The sequence below is a fragment of the Cherax quadricarinatus genome, chromosome 77 (assembly GCF_038502225.1).
Source record: "Cherax quadricarinatus isolate ZL_2023a chromosome 77, ASM3850222v1, whole genome shotgun sequence".
Taxonomy (NCBI): domain Eukaryota; kingdom Metazoa; phylum Arthropoda; class Malacostraca; order Decapoda; family Parastacidae; genus Cherax; species Cherax quadricarinatus.
Window position 1 is genome coordinate 19,195,427 of NC_091368.1, and position 15,751 is coordinate 19,211,177.

Here is a 15,751-nt window from a genome sequence, read left to right on the forward strand (position 1 = left end):
GATCAGAATAAACTTTGTTACTTAGTTGTGATCAGAATAAACTTTGTTACTTAGTTGTGATCAGAATAAACTTTGTTACTCAGTTGTGATCAGAATAATCTTTGTTACTCAGTTGTGATCAGAATAAACTTTGTTACTCAGTTGTGATCAGAATAAACTTTGTTACTCAGTTGTGATCAGAATAAACTTTGTTACACAGTTGTGATCAGAATAAACTTTGTTACTCAGTTGTGATCAGAATAAACTTTGTTACTCAGGTGTGATCAGAATAAACTTTGTTACTTAGGTGTGATCAGAATAAACTTTGTTACTTAGTTGTGATCAGAATAAACTTTGTTACTCAGGTGTGATCAGAATAAACTTTGTTACTTAGGTGTGATCAGAATAAACTTTGTTACTCAGTTGTGATCAGAATAAACTTTGTTACACAGTTGTGATCAGAATAAACTTTGTTACTTAGGTGTGATCAGAATAAACTTTGTTACTTAGTTGTGATCAGAATAAACTTTGTTACTCAGTTGTGATCAGAATAAACTTTGTTACACAGTTGTGATCAGAATAAACTTTGTTACTTAGGTGTGATCAGAATAAACTTTGTTACTTAGTTGTGATCAGAATAAACTTTGTTACTCAGTTGTGATCAGAATAAACTTTGTTACACAGTTGCGATCAGAATAAACTTTGTTACACGGTTGTGATCAGAATAAACTTTGTTACTCAGATGTGATCAGAATAAACTTTGTTACACAGTTGTGATCAGAATAAACTTTGTTACTCAGATGTGATCAGAATAAACTTTGTTACTCAGTTGGAATCAGAATAAACTTTGTTACTCAGTTGTGATCAGAATAAACTTTGTTACACAGTTGTGATCAGAATAATCTTTGTTACAGAGTTGTGATCAGAATAAACTTTGTTACTCAGATGTGATCAGAATAAACTTTGTTACACAGTTGTGATCAGAATAAACTTTCTTACACAGTTGTGATCAGAATAAACTTTATTACACAGTTGTGATCAGAATAAACTTTGTTACACAGTTGTGATCAGAATAAACTTTGTTACACAGTTGTGATCAGAATAAACTTTGTTACTCAGATGTGATCAGAATAAATTTGTTACTCAGTTGGAATCAGAATAAACGTTGTTACTCAGTTGTGATCAGAATAAACTTTGTTACACAGTTGGGATCAGAATAAACTTTGTTACTCAGTTGGGGTCAGAATAAACTTTGTTACACAGTTGTGATCAGAATAAACTTTATTACTCAGTTGTGATCAGAATAAACTTTGTTACACAGTTGTGATCAAAATAAACTTTGTTACACAGTTGGGATCAGAATAAACTTTGTTACACAGTTGTGATCAGAACAAACTTTGTTACACAGTTGTGATCAGAATAAACTTTGTTACACAGTTGTGATCAGAATAAACTTTTTACACAGTTGGGATCAGAATAAACTTTGTTACACAGTTGTGATCAGAATAAACTTTGTTACACAGTAGGGATCAGAATAAACTTTGTTACACAGTAGGGATCAGAATAAACTTTGTTACTCAGTTGGAATCAGAATAAACTTTGTTACTCAGTTGTGATCAGAATAAACTTTGTTACACAGTTGGGATCAGAATAAACTTTGTTACTCAGTTGTGATCAGAATAAACTTTGTTACACAGTTGTGATCAGAATAAACTTTGTTACTCAGGTGTGATCAGAATAAACTTTGTTACTTAGGTGTGATCAGAATAAACTTTGTTACTCAGTTGTGATCAGAATAAACTTTGTTACACAGTTGTGATCAGAATAAACTTTGTTACTCAGGTGTGATCAGAATAAACTTTGTTACTTAGTTGTGATCAGAATAAACTTTGTTACTTAGTTGTGATCAGAATAAACTTTGTTACTTAGTTGTGATCAGAATAAACTTTGTTACTCAGTTGTGATCAGAATAATCTTTGTTACTCAGTTGTGATCAGAATAAACTTTGTTACTCAGTTGTGATCAGAATAAACTTTGTTACTCAGTTGTGATCAGAATAAACTTTGTTACACAGTTGTGATCAGAATAAACTTTGTTACTCAGTTGTGATCAGAATAAACTTTGTTACTCAGGTGTGATCAGAATAAACTTTGTTACTTAGGTGTGATCAGAATAAACTTTGTTACTTAGTTGTGATCAGAATAAACTTTGTTACTCAGGTGTGATCAGAATAAACTTTGTTACTTAGGTGTGATCAGAATAAACTTTGTTACTCAGTTGTGATCAGAATAAACTTTGTTACACAGTTGTGATCAGAATAAACTTTGTTACTTAGGTGTGATCAGAATAAACTTTGTTACTTAGTTGTGATCAGAATAAACTTTGTTACTCAGTTGTGATCAGAATAAACTTTGTTACACAGTTGTGATCAGAATAAACTTTGTTACTTAGGTGTGATCAGAATAAACTTTGTTACTCAGTTGTGATCAGAATAAACTTTGTTACACAGTTGTGATCAGAATAATCTTTGTTACTGAGTTGTGATCAGAATAAACTTTTTTACTCAGTTGTGATCAGAATAAACTTTGTTACACAGTTGTGATCTGAATAATCTTTGTTACACAGTTGTGATCAGAATAAACTTTATTACACAGTTGTGATCAGAATAAACTTTGTTACACAGTTGTGATCAGAATAAACTTTGTTACACAGTTGTGATCAGAATAAACTTTGTTACTCAGTTGGAATCAGAATAAACTTTGTTACTCAGTTGTGATCAGAATAAACTTTGTTACACAGTTGGGATCAGAATAAACTTTGTTACACAGTTGTGATCAGAATAAACTTTGTTACTCAGTTGTGATCAGAATAAACTTTGTTACACAGTTGTGATCAGAATAAACTTTGTTACTCAGTTGTGATCAGAATAAACTTTGTTACACAGTTGTGATCAGAATAAACTTTGTTACACAGTTGGGATCAGAATAAACTTTGTTACTCAGTTGGGGTCAGAATAAACTTTGTTACACAGTTGTGATCAGAATAAACTTTGTTACTCAGTTGTGATCAGAATAAACTTTGTTACACAGTTGTGATCAGAATAAACTTTGTTACACAGTTGGGATCAGAATAAACTTTGTTACTCAGTTGTGATCAGAATAAACTTTGTTACACAGTTTTGATCAGAATAAACTTTGTTACACAGTTGGGATCAGAATAAACTTTGTTACACAGTTGTGATCAGAATAAACTTTGTTACACAGTTGTGATCAGAATAAACTTTGTTACTCAGTTGGAATCAGAATAAACTTTGTTACTCAGTTGTGATCAGAATAAACTTTGTTACACAGTTGGGATCAGAATAAACTTTGTTACACAGTTGTGATCAGAATAAACTTTGTTACTTAGGTGTGATCAGAATAAACTTTGTTACTCAGTTGGAATCAGAATAAACTTTGTTACTCAGTTGTGATCAGAATAAACTTTGTTACACAGTTGGGATCAGAATAAACTTTGTTACACAGTTGTGATCAGAATAAACTTTGTTACACAGTTGTGATCAGAATAAACTTTGTTACTCAGTTGTGATCAGAATAAACTTTGTTACTCAGTTGTGATCAGAATAAACTTTTTACACAGTTGGGATCAGAATAAACTTTTTACACAGTTGGGATCAGAATAAACTTTTTACACAGTTGGGATCAGAATAAACTTTGTTACTCAGGTGTGATCAGAATAAACTTTGTTACTTAGGTGTGATCAGAATAAACTTTGTATTACAAAAAAAGTAATTTTAAATATAAAGACGGCGAGATTTACTCCTTTTGTAATAAAGAGTTCGGGGATACATAAATACACACATTAATAAATTAATCTTTAATATATATAAAATCAACTATCTTTGGTCTAGAGGTATTTGAACTATGATATAATAATAATATGTACATGTTACTATAATAAATTATAATCAGCATTTTACTAAAATAATAAATAATTAATAACCCTACACAGGGTACAACTCTTGACACTATTGTGTCACTATATATATATATATCTCTATGCTAAAATAATAAATTATAAATAACATTTGTATAATAATAAATTACAATCAACTGCTTCTCACGACACGAGGCCAGTCACACGATACTATTCAGTGTACACTACAACCAGGCCATCTTCAGTGTCCCACGACACCCTTTTCATCTCAGTGTTCCACTACGGTCCTGTGCATATCTCAGTGTTCCACTCCATCATACGTTCCTAAGTGTCACACTACGGTCCTGGCCCAGTTCAGTGTAACACTCCAACCTTTTCTTCATGTAATGTCCCACCAAACAGCATCTGATGATTCCGGCCCACAGTTGATCAGCGTAGATGGTGAGTCCACAGACATCACCGGTAGTCCAGTAAATCCTCTCCAAAGGCGGTTGACACACCGCTAGCCGAACACCATGCTGCAAGCTCACTGAATGCGGCCGTCAAGTAACTGAGGCCAACAGACTCAGTGAGCTGCAGTGAGCGGTTCTTCTAACGCCAGTAGATAGGTACGATTCGGTGGTCAGGTACCTACTGCATAGACGTGTACCCTGAGGAGTTCAGGTACTTAATGTTGAAGCCAGTAGACGTGTACCCTTAGGTGTGCAGGTACCTACTGCTTAGGTGCGTATCCTGAGGCGCTCAGGTACATACTGTTACTAAAGCCAGTAGACTGTACCCTTAGGTGGTCAGGTACCTACTGCTTAGATGTGCACCGTGAGGCACTCAGGAACTTACTGCTCTAAGGCCGGCTCAGCAGCCCCCACATTGGGTTTGATGACGTACCCAGTGGTACTGCCGGCCGGCAGGTTAACTATTTAACCGCTAGTTTGGCAGGGGCCGCAACACTTTGTTACACAGTTGTGATCAGAATAAACTTTGTTACTCAGTTGTGATCAGAATAAACTTTGTTACTCAGGTGTGATCAGAATAAACTTTGTTACTTAGGTGTGATCAGAATAAACTTTGTTACTTAGTTGTGATCAGAATAAACTTTGTTACTCAGGTGTGATCAGAATAAACTTTGTTACTTAGGTGTGATCAGAATAAACTTTGTTACTCAGTTGTGATCAGAATAAACTTTGTTACACAGTTGTGATCAGAATAAACTTTGTTACTTAGGTGTGATCAGAATAAACTTTGTTACTTAGTTGTGATCAGAATAAACTTTGTTACTCAGTTGTGATCAGAATATACTTTGTTACACAGTTGTGATCAGAATAAACTTTGTTACGTAGGTGTGATCAGAATAAACTTTGTTACCTAGTTGTGATCAGAATAAACTTTGTTACTCAGTTGTGATCAGAATAAACTTTGTTACACAGTTGCGATCAGAATAAACTTTGTTACACGGTTGTGATCAGAATAAACTTTGTTACTCAGATGTGATCAGAATAAACTTTGTTACACAGTTGTGATCAGAATAAACTTTGTTACTCAGATGTGATCAGAATAAACTTTGTTACTCAGGTGTGATCAGAATAAACTTTGTTACTTGGGTGTGATCAGAATAAACTTTGTTACTCAGTTGTGATCAGAATAAACTTTGTTACTCATGTGTGATCAGAATAAACTTTGTTACTTAGGTGTGATCAGAATAAACTTTGTTTCTTAGTTGTGATCAGAATAAACTTTGTTACTCAGGTGTGATCAGAATAAACTTTGTTACTTAGGTGTGATCAGAATAAACTTTGTTACTCAGTTGTGATCAGAATAAACTTTGTTACTCAGGTGTGATCAGAATAAACTTTGTTACTTAGGTGTGATCAGAATAAACTTTATTACTTAGTTGGGATCAGAATAAACTTTGTTACTCAGGTGTGATCAGAATAAACTTTGTTACTTAGGTGTGATCAGAATAAACTTTGTTACTCAGTTGTGATCAGAATAAACTTTGTTACACAGTTGTGATCAGAATAAACTTTGTTACTTAGTTGTGATCAGAATAAACTTTGTTACTTAGTTGTGATCAGAATAAACTTTGTTACTGAGTTGTGATCAGAATAAACTTTGTTACACAGTTGTGATCAGAATAAACTTTGTTACTTAGGTGTGATCAGAATAAACTTTGTTACTCAGTTGTGATCAGAATAAACTTTGTTACTTAGTTGTGATCAGAATAAACTTTGTTACTCAGTTGTGATCAGAATAAACTTTGTTACACAGTTGTGATCAGAATAAACTTTGTTACTCAGGTGTGATCAGAATAAACTTTGTTACTTAGGTGTGATCAGAATAAACTTTGTTACTCAGTTGTGATCAGAATAAACTTTGTTACACAGTTGTGATCAGAATAAACTTTGTTACTCTGGTGTGATCAGAATAAACTTTGTTACTTAGGTGTGATCAGAATAAACTTTGTTACTCAGGTGTGATCAGAATAATCTTTGTTACTTAGTTGTGATCAGAATAAACTTTGTTACTTAGTTGTGATCAGAATAAACTTTGTTACTTAGTTGTGATCAGAATAAACTTTGTTACTCAGTTGTGATCAGAATAATCTTTGTTACTCAGTTGTGATCAGAATAAACTTTGTTACTCAGTTGTGATCAGAATAAACTTTGTTACTCAGTTGTGATCAGAATAAACTTTGTTACACAGTTGTGATCAGAATAAACTTTGTTACTCAGTTGTGATCAGAATAAACTTTGTTACTCAGGTGTGATCAGAATAAACTTTGTTACTTAGGTGTGATCAAAATAAACTTTGTTACTTAGTTGTGATCAGAATAAACTTTGTTACTCAGGTGTGATCAGAATAAACTTTGTTACTTAGGTGTGATCAGAATAAACTTTGTTACTCAGTTGTGATCAGAATAAACTTTGTTACACAGTTGTGATCAGAATAAACTTTGTTACTTAGGTGTTATCAGAATAAACTTTGTTACTTAGTTGTGATCAGAATAAACTTTGTTACTCAGTAGTGATCAGAATAAACTTTGTTACACAGTTGTGATCAGAATAAACTTTGTTACTTAGGTGTGATCAGAATAAACTTTGTTACTTAGTTGTGATCAGAATAAACTTTGTTACTCAGTTGTGATCAGAATAAACTTTGTTACACAGTTGCGATCAGAATAAACTTTGTTACACGGTTGTGATCAGAATAAACTTTGTTACTCAGATGTGATCAGAATAAACTTTGTTACACAGTTGTGATCAGAATAAACTTTGTTACTCAGATGTGATCAGAATAAACTTTGTTACTCAGTTGGAATCAGAATAAACTTTGTTACTCAGTTGTGATCAGAATAAACTTTGTTACACAGTTGTGATCAGAATAATCTTTGTTACAGAGTTGTGATCAGAATAAACTTTGTTACTCAGATGTGATCAGAATAAACTTTGTTACACAGTTGTGATCAGAATAAACTTTGTTACACAGTTGTGATCAGAATAAACTTTGTTACTTAGGTGTTATCAGAATAAACTTTGTTACTTAGTTGTGATCAGAATAAACTTTGTTACTCAGTAGTGATCAGAATAAACTTTGTTACACAGTTGTGATCAGAATAAACTTTGTTACTTAGGTGTGATCAGAATAAACTTTGTTACTTAGTTGTGATCAGAATAAACTTTGTTACTCAGTTGTGATCAGAATAAACTTTGTTACACAGTTGCGATCAGAATAAACTTTGTTACACGGTTGTGATCAGAATAAACTTTGTTACTCAGATGTGATCAGAATAAACTTTGTTACACAGTTGTGATCAGAATAAACTTTGTTACTCAGATGTGATCAGAATAAACTTTGTTACTCAGTTGGAATCAGAATAAACTTTGTTACTCAGTTGTGATCAGAATAAACTTTGTTACACAGTTGTGATCAGAATAATCTTTGTTACAGAGTTGTGATCAGAATAAACTTTGTTACTCAGATGTGATCAGAATAAACTTTGTTACACAGTTGTGATCAGAATAAACTTTCTTACACAGTTGTGATCTGAATAAACTTTATTACACAGTTGTGATCAGAATAAACTTTGTTACACAGTTGTGATCAGAATAAACTTTGTTACACAGTTGTGATCAGAATAAACTTTGTTACTCAGATGTGATCAGAATAAATTTGTTACTCAGTTGGAATCAGAATAAACTTTGTTACTCAGTTGTGATCAGAATAAACTTTGTTACACAGTTGGGATCAGAATAAACTTTGTTACTCAGTTGGGGTCAGAATAAACTTTGTTACACAGTTGTGATCAGAATAAACTTTGTTACTCAGTTGTGATCAGAATAAACTTTGTTACACAGTTGTGATCAGAATAAACTTTGTTACACAGTTGGGATCAGAATAAACTTTGTTACTCAGTTGGGGTCAGAATAAACTTTGTTACACAGTTGTGATCAGAATAAACTTTGTTACTCAGTTGTGATCAGAATAAACTTTGTTACACAGTTGTGATCAGAATAAACTTTGTTACACAGTTGTGATCAGAATAAACTTTGTTACACAGTTGTGATCAGAATAAACTTTTTACACATTTGGGATCAGAATAAACTTTGTTACACAGTTGTGATCAGAATAAACTTTGTTACACAGTTGGGATCAGAATAAACTTTGTTACACAGTATGGATCAGAATAAACTTTGTTACTCAGTTGGAATCAGAATAAACTTTGTTACTCAGTTGTGATCAGAATAAACTTTGTTACACAGTTGGGATCAGAATAAACTTTGTTACTCAGTTGGGGTCAGAATAAACTTTGTTACACAGTTGTGATCAGAATAAACTTTGTTGCTCAGTTGTGATCAGAATAAACTTTGTTACACAGTTTTGATCAGAATAAACTTTGTTACACAGTTGGGATCAGAGTAAACTTTGTTACACAGTTGTGATCAGAATAAACTTTGTTACACAGTTGGGATCAGAATAAACTTTGTTACACAGTTGGGATCAGAATAAACTTGCTCTAGTTACTTCACACAAAACAATTTGATTAACAAAATTTGCACACTCAAATTAACTCAAGGTTAAATAAAGCTGATGATTCTTGTGAGGTAAAGTTTAAAGCCGATCAGGAGAAGCATTTTCCTGTTATTGTATGGAATCCAACAAAATTTGCTAAGTATTAATGGTATTCATTGATTTATTATGTAAAATGTTGTAGTAATTTCGTGCAAAAAAACTGTATTTATTTGAATTGAATTTAGGTTGACAAAATATAGGTAATGTGAACAACTTTCTAACTGTGATGTATGGTTAGAAAAACCGACAAGTTGAAGATTGAGACACTTATGCAGCATATGGGAATCTTTATTCAGGAAACGTTTCGCCACACAGTGGCTTCATCAGTCCAATACAAAGAGGAAGGCGTAAGGAGAGGAGGAGAATGAGGTAATCAGTCCCTCAACCTGGAGTCGATGTGTTCAGTCCATCAAACTTGTAGAATGTACAGCATAGGGCCGTATATACTACAGTATATAAGCCACGTCTACGGCCCTATGCTGTACATTCTACAAGATTGATGGACTACACATCGACTCCAGGTTGAGGGACTGATTACCTCATTCTCCTCCTCTCCTTACGCCTTCCTCTTTGTATTGGACTGATGAAGCCACTGTGTGGCGAAACGTTTCCTGAATGAAGATTCCCATATGCTGCATAAGTGTCTCAATCTTCAACTTTCTAACTAATGAAACAGAAGGAATAAATCCGTCATTTTGTCAAGCGGAAGTACATTGTTATTATAATCAAGGGGGAAGCGCTAAACCCGGAGGATTATACATCGCCTGGGGGGGGGATGTGGAAGGCATTCAGGCTTAATTCGGGGAACTGGAGCACAGATCCAATTCCCTAAATCAAGAGCTCCTCACCAACATCAAGGAACCTTCCTTGAGGGGAAGCGGAAGTACAACGTTCTAGAATATTCAGGAAATACTCTCAGTGTCCATTAATATACCTGAGTGAATTCTATTCAGGCTTTTCTTTCCTATAATAACTACGCTATTTTCTCTTTAATCCCGCTACCTAGGGCCCCTGCACAAGTCTTCTACGGTTGTATTCAGGAAAACACTAAAAACAGTACAAGAAGCAGTTTTGACGTTCTCAGTCCTTCAGTTTTCGTAGCAGGTGATCAGTCTCTCCTTAAAGATATATTAAGTTGGATGGTTAATAGGTTCAGAAACTAGTCAAAAATACTTCAATTCCCAAAATTATTTTTGAAAAATACTCTTAGAATATATAAACCGTGAAAAATGAAGTGTTTCGTGTTTATATCCACTTGATGCCTAGTATAGCATAGGCTGGTTAGTTAAAGTTTAAAATCTATCAGTTACATTAGGCTCATAAAAACGTAATGGTAAGCTGTCCACTAAGTAATTCAATCACTAAAATATGGATTAATGTCTCAGCATGTATGTACTCGGGGAGAAATACAAGTGTATAAATATATATCCTATATTGTATAGACATATGACCAGAGGTTAAACACTAGACCAGAAGTTAGGTACAACACTTCGAGTTGACGTCACGGGTGAGTGACGTCGCGGGTGAGTGACGTCGCGGGTGAGTGACGTCACGGATGATTGACGTCACTGGTGATTGACGTCACTGGTGATTGACACCACGGGTGAGTGACGTCACGGGAGAGTGACGTCACGGGAGAGTGACGTCACGGGAGAGTGACGTCACGGGTGAGTGACGTCACGGGTGAGCGTGGATCATTAGTGGTGTCAGACGTGAAAATGGTAGTAAAGTACTTAGATCAGCGAAGCTATGATTATCTAGATTAAGATTCGTAATAAAAATATAATGAAATATTAATCAATAAAATATCTTCAGTAAGTTGCAAATATATCTCTTGACCACTAACAGCGTCGTTAAATACAACAAAATCCTTGACAAGAGAACCAGTGTTTCTGAGAGGCAGCTGGTTAAGTCGCTCAGCCTCAACCATACATATCAGCGACTGTGATCAGTTTAGTGTTGAGTGAGGTAGTGACCGCATGTGTGTGTTACAGTGCGCAATGTTACGTGTTAAGTGATATAGTGCGAAATGTAATGCATAACGTGTTACTGATATGTAGATAAAATCAATCGATAGATTTAGTGTAGCAGTGTGTAGGATGTCACAAGATAACATTACAATGTTTAGTATTAGCTATCCTCAGACGGGATGTTTAAGTGATTTCTAGTTATTTTTAATTACAACTTTTCGTTTTTCGCTCATAATGGGAGAAGCCTCATTCAATATGCTTCTAATTTTAAGGTTTGTTTAGTGTAACTACAGCCAGATTAATGGAACAATAAGTGCACGACGTTACTGATTCAACCTGTTCAAACAAATTTATTCTGGCATAGATCGAACCCTGGTGACAGACCGAGTGAGGCCTGGCGACAGACCGGGCGAGGCCTGGTGACAGACCGGGCGAGGCCTGGCGACAGACCGGGCGAGGCCTGGTGACAGACCGGGCGAGGCCTGGTGACAGACCGGGCGAGGCCTGGCGACCGACCGGGTCGCTGGGTCGTTGATCCGAGAAACCGTCTCCAGGTACACAGCTTCACAAATAAAGATCTGCCTCATAATTCAGCTAAGACAGAGTGAACTTGAGGTGAGTTGGTGTAGTGTTGATCATTGTATATGTAACATAATGCAGGAGAAGCCACATGGAGATGCACTCTCGTGCGTTGTCACCATCAATGCATTGTTGCAAAACATCAATAGATAGGATGGCAGAGCTGAATGACCCTTATGGGTTTAGCACTTAGTTATGATAACAGATAAGAGGAGAAATTATCTTAGGCAGAAGGTATCAGTGAATCCTTCTGTCTTGATTCAGAGAATTTTCTCTTAATCTGTTGTTGTCTTGCAACATTGCAAAGCTCCTGACGACGCAAGAGAGAGCGAAAGATTATCCCCAAGTGGATTGTTCTTAATTAAGATAACCTGTTTACTGTTGCATTGTATGTGATGTAAACAAAATCATTCGCTGTTTCCTCTTAGGACCGTCTTCAGTGTTTAAAAAAATTTGTTTATGTGTGTGTTTGTGTATGTGTGTGGGGGGGGGGTATTTATCAGTATTTAAAAAAAAGGTTAATGAAACTTCGAATCATTATAAACTGCCACAGCTGGAGAATTACTCTTCTGATCGGTTATAAACCGTCATCATTCTTGTGGTTCACTGACCGTAATGTTCACCTGCTTATTGCAACAAAACTTCCGATTTAATTTTACTGCAGCTCTGTACGGCCTTTGTGGTTTAGCGCTTCTTTTTTATTATAATAATCTAATTTTATTGAATAAAAAGAGAAGTTTATTTATATTTAATAAATTATTCTTCAGATAGGTCAAAAAATTATAGTGAATCATTGTATATTAAGGATGACCATCCGTAAGTTTATTAATAGTAAGTGTAAATATTCCTTAAATTAATACAAAGTTTGGAATCGTTCGAATCGATTATTATTATTAAAGATTCGCCGGTATTCTCCCGGCCCGGGCCTTTTCCAAGTGGTGGCCCGGCCTTGGCTCCCTCTTTAGGGAGTGTCTGAGACCTAAGTCTCCCATGGGAGGAGGCACAAGTACCTCCTCATCTTTGGGACCAACTGTCCCCAGGCCTAGCCACAAGCTAGGCCTCTCTGGTCTGCCATCCCCGCCTCAAGGGGGCGAATGGGAATGACAGTCTTGTGAGCTAAAGGCTCGGGCTCAGGCACCTACCCTGCCCTAGAAGGGTTAGGCATGGTATCGATCTAAGTATTTTGAATCGATCATTCACTAGAATGCCTTTACTGATCGTCTTCAAACTTTTTCCGTTGGTGGATTTTATTAACAATGTTTGATGCTAAATTTGAGCTGTTATGATTTAAATTTGCCAACTTTATTAATTCGTAATTCCAGTGTAATCGAAGAATGTTTGGGAACCTTTTTCTTTTTTTTTTTTGAGTTGGCACTGTACGGCTGCCATTTGATTTTTATAGCAATTTTATCGAAAACAAAATTTTTTTTTTTTTAAAAAGTGTAGGGAATTTTTAACAATATAAACGTAAAGAAAAAGTGCGAAAACAAAGTTTTTATTGACTTTTTTCTGCGTATCAAGTTTAGACTTGATTATTTTTGGAACATTCTCTGCAAAACTATTTTCTGTTTTAAACATTTTCCTTCTCTCTGGAAAAAAAAAAACTTATTTTATAAGCTTCAGACTTTCATTACTGGTGTAATAAATAGCGAGCTAAATATGTATGAATATTTGCTGTTGGTGAACTGTGAACAATGATACCCAGGATATTTGTAGACTGAGAGATGACTGAAGAAAACCTCTTAAGTTTACAATATTTGAAGCCTCGTATATACCACCTCGGGGAAGGTTGCTGCTATAAACTGATTCCCCTCAAGGTTCCTTGATGCTGGTGAGGGGCTCTTGATCTAGGGAACTGGGGTCTGTGCTCTAGTTCCCTGAATTAACCCTGAATACCTTCCATCCCCCCACAGGCGCTGTATAATCCCCTCGATTATAATAATAATAATAATAATAATAATAATAATAATAATAATAATATGAACTGATTGTCATGGTGCCATTTTTTTCACTTCTGATCTGGGAATAGTTTGTTTTTCTATTTTATTTGTCCTTGATGCCAGTGAGTGGCTCTTGATCTTCAAGGGACAATTCTGCTCAAGTGAATCCAATCTCAATGACTTCCATATCACAACTGCTGCATAATATCAATTAGTTGAGCACTATTGACTGACTCATAGATGAAACAACTTATCTTCAAGCTGTGTACTTGCAAGTGTTGTTGTTTTCTGTGTAATAACTGAATAATGTATTTAGAGGTCAGCCTTAAAAACTTAGTGCTGAGGTATTGTCCTTAAAGATAACTTTACCTTGATGGTAAGTTGTATAAGTTTTAAAATGACAATTTTATTAATAAAGTTAATTTCTGATCATAAGTAACTATTATTAAAGTTTAAATCTGAGTAATGTTCTTCAAGGTACCTGTGACCTGTGTACCCGTGACACCTTTGATAAAATAAAAGTTTCTTAAGGACAAATAAAATTATTTTCTTACTTAGGCCTATTTGCTTTTCTTGCCAAATTTTGGGAAATATGAACGACGCTGTTTTTGTGATAATCTTTTGAGTGTCGGTGCTGTTAATAACTCTCTTATGCTCATAACTTTGCAATGTGATTCAGTTATGTATTTACGTATTTTAAGATAATGGTGACTTTGAAAGATCTGAATTAGATTTGGCTTCTCTATGGCCTAAGTTACACGTTTATTGAAGACTTTAGGGTATTGGAATCTAAGTCACTTTAAATATTCAAGGTTAACATTTAATTGCATTACAGACCTGTGTTACACCCAGCACCATTCCAATGGCTTGCAATGTTGCACACCAGACTGGGCTTCTTACAACTGGGGATAAATTTCTTGGATCGCTATACTTCCGAAATGCATAAAGTTTATTGTGTATTCATGTTAATACGTTGTATACATACAATGAATTTATAGAAAATGCATTTCGCTAGTTTAACACAGATGAATATATGGGTGTCCTTAATTTTTTTGAATACTGGGCCAATTTGAACTTTACATCTGGGTATTTTATTATTTAAAATTTTCAGCATTAAGTGCGAAGTACAATGGCGCTTATATAGATTTGTGTCTACGGAAAAAAAATCTTTTTATTTAGCCTTTCCTAAAGAATAAAAAAATAAAATACCGTGACTGGAACAATAAATAACCCGCACTTAGGAGACTGAAACTTATGACGACGTTTCGGTCCGACTTACTACCCTTATCAAGTCACATAGCACATATGCTATATTCTTATCATGATTGATAGACTAATTATATCAACTCCAGGAGGAGGGACTGATTGTTTCAAACCCCTAATGGTCTTCAACCTTTCGTCTTTGTTTTGAACTGATGAAGCCAGTGAATGGCAAATCGTTTCGATAGTAAAGATACCGAAGTATTACACATGTCCAGTTTATCATTAGATGATGTATTGTTTACAGGCCTATGGCAGTGGGATAAGGATAAGGACAAGGTGAGTCTTATTTGGGTCAAGTGGACTCTCCTATACAGCCCTGTGAAAGAAGCAGAAATATTGGTACAGTAGGATTCAGGGTTAGACCTTTGTTATCAAAGGTCAGGTGTCCTCACTTGTATTAGGCTCAACTCTCTTAAAAAGTCGACCCCATTGCAGCCACCACCGGCGTTCGGGCCTCAGACCGAGCAGACAATAATGGATTGTCATTAGCTCCCGAATGAGTGCCGGAGTTTGTCACGTGGAGTAGTATTTGCAGCTCTGTTTCGGGGGCAGCCCTTTGAAAAGGACATTGTTAGTTTTCAACCAGTAGTGTAGCAGCCAGTTACAATCGTCGTAGACGCCCTGTACCTGGAGGACAGAACGTCTTGGTTCAAGTAATGCCTTTGGTCCGGTGTATACGATGGTGTGAGTCCTCTCCAACTCAGCAGCTACGTCTGCTACCTTCCCCACTCACTCAGAACTCGTAGGGAGTAGCAGAGGTGCTTGAGCAGGAGTCAGGGTTAAATCTGTTATATCAGGGCATAAGGCTGTCAACTGTCAAACTGTCTGCCTTTCTAGCTTTTACAGACACCATCATGTTGAAGTATCACATAACATTTCAAACATGAATCTTAACTGTAAATACCTTCCTTTCTCATTACATTGTCAAACGCTCTAAACTTCAGAAAACTCGTTGCTTAACCTGGCCTTTGTTTCCTTTACTAACCTCATCGCCATTTCTGAATATGTTGTCTTCTG